General features: G+C 41.2%; 1 long non-coding RNA gene across 1 annotated transcript in view; it reads right to left on the reverse strand.

The window, feature by feature from the left end:
• Positions 1-6000, reverse strand: part of LOC116672393 (uncharacterized) — a 32454-nt gene that overhangs the window by 23854 nt on the left and 2600 nt on the right. The gene's annotated exons all lie outside the window — the stretch shown is intronic.

The raw sequence follows: 6000 nt of genomic DNA on the forward strand, positions 1-6000 counted from the left end.
CCAACCAAGGCAGCTTTGTATTTACTGTACAAATATTAGGGTGGTATCAGTCTTCCCATCTAACTTTTGGCAAGAAAGAAAATAGCAGCATTTTCCGAAATGTCAAACTATTACTTTAACTAACCTTTCAAAGTGCAGCACAAAAAGAAATCTAAAAAAAAGTACTTTGAAAGTCTCAACAGCAGCTGCAGACAGAGGCTCAATTATGTTATGTGATCCAGTGGATGGCACAAAATGCCACAGGTGACTTCTCGGTTAGTGAACTATTTAGGAGCCTCATTTTCAGAGTGTTTGCCCCCCATCAGTCCTGTGCCAGCAGACAGGATGAAAGGCTGCACTGGCTTTGTGCTCTACAATTAAACAATCAGACAAAAGACAACGTTCAATTGACTTCAGCCAACTCTCTTGTGCACATTGTGTACAGGCACAAACACAGAAAGAAATACTGTACAGTGGGTAACCACTTAACAGGCTCAGACTGACAAACAGCTCGTAATGGCAGTTAATCAAGAACCTTTTTTTCTCTCTGGCGGTTGACAGACCACACGGTTTGACTTCTAGTAACACAGACGCACATTATCCAGGCACACACACACACACGAAGCATGCACACGCTCACTACACACGGCCTGCTCGGCGCTAAGCCAGGCCTTATGTGTAACTGGCATGACTTGTTTTCTCCATGGCAACAGGAATGTTGGCCCTGGCAAGAGCCAAAAGAGCAGCTGGTAGGTAGTGGCAGATTAGTCTCCAAACAGATTTACAGCCAGTCAAGTACTGCATGCCCTTTGAACAGAGGAAGAAATGATAAAGAAGCCATTAGAGTGAAAGAAAACAAAGCAGGGATTGTAGCACAACTGAGTGAGCTCACTGACTGAGAGGAGGAGAAACCCTCTTCTAGTCGATGTGCCAGCACGCTGGAGGTGTTGAATGCGAGCAAACGATCAAAAAGAAGCTCCAAGTTACTGTACTGTGAGGTCTTGTAGGGTGGAATGAATTTCAATTGATTGTGTAAAGTTAATAGTCAATTAGCCAGTCTTTTGTCTATATCAACAACGTTTAATTTCCGGGATCGTTCAGGTGATGTCCCTAATTTTTGGCTGGATGTCCGTCACCTTCTACTTTCTTGTGTTGGCATTCTAAACTTTGGTAGATTTATGAGGACTGTGTTAACTGCTCATCAGGTCTCTGCAGGGTAAATAGAAACGGCGAGCTAAACTATCTTTTGAATCTCAGTTTTCTGTTGCACGACTAAAACAACTTTTGAATCTACACACATGCACACTACTTTGCAGAGACACCGTTGCTCCATCCGACGGCGCTCAAGACGATTGCGATTGGTTTTAAAAAAATGCCAATGAACCAGGGCACGTTTTTCTCACATCCTGGACTGTGTGGACTAGCCAGAGCCTCCTCCGCAGCGCTGTGGAGGTAGGTCTGGCAATGCAAGTCTTTTAATTGGCTGTATCTTAAATGTAGAGCAGAGCATAGGCTAGATCACCTGAAGTTAAAACCTGGATTTCAATTATTTTGATTTTAAATTAATGAGTCAACAAATTCATGAGGTGTATTAAAAAAACCTAAGACGGCATTGTACTTTACACTATTTTCATGTGAACACAGAAAAAATCTGCTGAAGGCCATGTGACTGAAAGCTGCAGGGTAGCTACGTGATGATCTTGTGGTACGTGCTGTTTCAAAGGTCAAGAATGAACTTTGAACTTCAGCTTTAGAGTCAAAGTGTACGAGCAGTCCTTAAATAAATGTGGACATCTTCAATTCCACAACTGGGCAAACTCCATCTGCTCATGACTGTCATGTAACACTCCAGAGCAGCTGCTAGATGAAGATTGTGGTAAGCATGTTTTCTAGACTCCAAACTGCAGGAACTGATTTGTTTACATTGAAAATCAGCGGTCTTTCTTATTGGTGGCCGTTGTCCATCATTTATTGACTGATCAGTGTTACCCAGTCATAACTTCAGTCAGAAATATATAAATGAATACCAACATACTCACAGTATATATATTTAAATTAGAGCTGCAAATAAATAAAGAAATCACATCTAAGTGTATACTGTAGCTGCATGCTTTAGATTGGTGACAAGCTGATGTTGATAAACTGACCAAAATCAACTTTTCAATATCCTTTGAGACTATATAACTGCTATTGGCATCCTCAAATTCAATTCAGCAGTGTGAAAGAAGCGTTTTGTTTGTTTTGTTTATTAATACCCTATTCAAAATGCAAGCCAATGCAGCATGTAATAATGTTACAATGAGCTACGGACGGCCTCCTGGTTTAATATACTTTTGCATACGCAATTGTTTTTATGACTTCAGAAAATGCCAAAACACATTCCTCAGTCTGGCCTCAGGTGATTTAAATTCAAAGTGAGTCTGTTTTAGAAGAGTTGTGGTCCATTAAAGTGTTTTATGTTTGCTGCTGTCACGATTTACTGACTTTTATTGCAGCGTGACAAAACAGTAAAAAGTATAAGCAACAGAGACATCATTTTGAATATTGCCGCTTTGAGTGCTAATGAAATCCGTACAGGTCCTAACGATAGGTTAACGCCTACTAAAACATAACTTCCTGTTACAAATGTTTCCCTCCTTTTACCGTTAAAAATAAAAGACATAAAAAAAGGAGTGGCAAACGATATATGAATTATCATTTGGAATTAAATAATGCGAATTTTCACACTCTACAATAAAAGGTTCTTATGCTGCTAGTGCTGCAGAGCCATCCATTACCAGTCAGGGTGGGACAGATGATTACATTGATTCAGTTTGACTCGCTGCACTATTCCCAATCCAGTTTGACTCAGGAATATCTGTCCTCGCTAACAAGCTTCCCCTTTTTGCAAAGCTCATCATGTTAGCACTTTGCTGCACGCTCCAGCAGCTCTGAACAGATAAAAGGGAGCATAATCAACAATGAAGGCGGTGATTAGCACACTGTGTAACTCCGTATTTAGCAGTCAAAGCTTATTTGTGCAAGTTTGATTTAATGCTTGTGAAGAAATGAGGGCTGTAAGTCTGTCAGTGGGTGTTCCGCTGGCAAGAGGTCAGAAACACCTTACTGCAGGCCACACACTTTAAATTACAAACATCCAAAATGCACTTGACATTGCTGCCATTATCTTGATGTCAACATGACATCACCGGTGAGCTTGTGTCAGCTTATCAAAGATAATCACCTTTATGCTGAGAAGCTACATGCAACCGAGAAAAAAAATAGATAAGGAGTGAGCAGGATTTGAGCCCCTCGATGAACAATTAGGAACAAGTCCGGGCATGTTGGGCGAGCATCCCACTGCCATCGCATCAGTGGGTGAGCATGAAGTGCAGCATGAATCCACAGACTGTTGAGAGTTTGCTCTCTTTCTATAGACCAGCAGCTGCCTCGTGCAGCTGTCTGGGGATGCAGCTTGTGAAAGATCCAACAGAACTGGTCAAAACAACACACCACAAAATTAGAACAGGTGAAAGAAAAATGGCCACCACAAAGAAGCTTGCTGCACAGATTCATTCAAGAGTCCAGTAAGTGGAAGAATGGTGTGCTTCCAAATGGTCTTTTTAAGCATGAAGGAACCCATGGATGGTATACTGAATGGACGTACTGGGAACAGTCCAAGGGGTCCAAGGGGTCCAAGGGGTCCAAGGGGTCCAAGGGGTCAGGGCACCCTTTAGGTGATTGTTAACGTTTCTTTTTTTTAAGATTTATTTTCGGTGCTTTTCCCTTTATTTGATAGTCAATAGACAGGGAAGGTTGGAGAAAAAGAAAGGGGACAACACGCAGCAAAGGGCCGCAGATTCAAACCTGGGCCGCTGCAAAGGACTCAGCATACATGGGGCGCACGCTCTTGAGCTAGAACCCGCCTCGATTGTAAACATTTCTTGCAAGAAAGACAAATCAAATGACAAAGACAAACTCAATAGCCACAAAGAGATGTAAAAACACCATAAAGAGATGTAGAATCACCACAAAGAGACTTTAAACCACAACAAAGAAATTTGGAATCACTACAAAGAGACAGAAAACCATCACAAATAAAATGAAAACAACCACAAGCTGACATGAAACGACCACAAAACAACCACAAAGAGACAGAAAACAACCACAAAGAGACAGAAAACAACCACAAAGAGACTTTAAATCACAGCAAAGAAACTTAGAATCATCACAAAGAGAAAGAAAACCATCACAAATACAACGAATCCAACCACAAACTGACATAAAACAACCACAAAATAGAGAAAAGACGACTTGAAATGATAACAAAGAGATGCAAAACAACCACAAAGACACACTAAATTAAAACAAGACATAAAACAAGCAAAGAGATGCAAAGCGACTAGAGACTACGCAGTTGTGTGTCTCTTTCAGTCTGGGGGTCTTGCTCCTATATAGGAGGACGGGGGGCCTTTTAGACGTCTGGGCCCAAGGGCCCATTGTCTCATAATCCATCAATGACAGGATGGACAATGACTCCATTTATTTATTAAGCCTTATCCTGAACACTCCTCTGTATACAGTACTGTATCAAGAATCAATCAGAACTTTGAAATAAAACTTTTACAACATGGAAACACACAGGCTAAAGGAGTCAGTGTCTCCTAAAACTTCTCTTATGTAATTCTGTTGCTTGTTAGTTGGCTCAGTGCCTAATGAAAGAGCTTACAGAAAAGTTCAGTCTTCATATAAAAAGTCCACATATTAGGGCCTTTAACTTGTCCTTAACCTCAGAGAACTAGGAACAACGGCTTTCAGTTAATGATCAGCCAGGAGCTTCTGTACAGTTTCCAAACTGGGCGGTATATGAGGAGGGCGGCACTTTGTAGATAAAAAGGAAGGACCATAGCTTGACACTCACATGGATTTTGTAGGCCAAAGTAGATGCTGTAGTGTTACTGTGCACTGCACAATCACTTTAAGCTTTTGTAATTTAAATACATTTTGGGAAATGTGCTTATTTTTTATCATCACAGCTAAGCTAACTGGCTTTTGGCCGCAGCTTTGCATTTACAGCACAGATACTGTATGAGAGCGGTTCCAGCAAAATGAGTCATTGCTTGTCTTGAATTTGTAAAAAGCCATAATGGGGGTTATTTTTTACTTGATCTGACACACTGATTTTATTATTTTGCGCCACATGTTGAATTCCATGAAAGAGATGTGTTATTTGTGAGATAAAAATAAAAAGGAGGATGATCCCTTTCTGTGCAAAGCAAAAACCATTTTAAGAGGAAAAACCGAGGAGCAAATCAGAACTCCATTCATTTTGCTCTACAAAGAAGTTGCTGAAAGGAGGAAAATCTAAACGTATCTAAATTAGTAGCCTTTTGTAATATTTTCCATCCAAACCCAGTTACCTGTACTGCAAGAGGCAGCATTTCCATATGAATCAGTGTGTGGTTTGTTCTGAAGTGGGAGAAAAGTGAAAAAGTACAGGCACCATGGTTTCTGCTGCAGTGGTTAATGGATAAACAATGGACTGCATTCTCCCCTCTCCTTCTTCCTTGTCTTTTTATAGATGCCTTTCTTTCTTTTTAATGTCTCCTTGATTTCCCCTTTGACATGGGTTTAAACCGAGCCATATCATTAGGTAGTCAAGAGCATCTCTGTTGTGCCTGTGAGGTTTCCCCCTCTCGGTTATATAATGATCTTCCCGTTGGCCTCTTCTGGTGTTGGCGGCGCTCCCTGCCTGCTAACCCGGCCCAGCTTTGGCCCGGCTCCAGTCCAAACAGAACCCACTTTGTCCTCGACTCTGTTTTTGGCACCAGCTGTTCATGCACGACTCCAGCAGCTGACTCCTTTGTTTTACTTACAGTCGTCTTTTTCTTATTACATCACACTTCTTTTCTTTTTTTCCTCCCTCGGGTTTGATCTGTTTTTCAGGCCTCGCTGTTGCCTCTCGTTCTCTCTCCATTTTTCTGTTTTTGTCTCATTTCTATTGACATTTTTACCTCCCTCTTGCTTCAAGCAACCCCCCCC

The sequence above is a fragment of the Etheostoma spectabile genome, chromosome 22 (assembly GCF_008692095.1).
Source record: "Etheostoma spectabile isolate EspeVRDwgs_2016 chromosome 22, UIUC_Espe_1.0, whole genome shotgun sequence".
Lineage (NCBI taxonomy): Eukaryota > Metazoa > Chordata > Actinopteri > Perciformes > Percidae > Etheostoma > Etheostoma spectabile.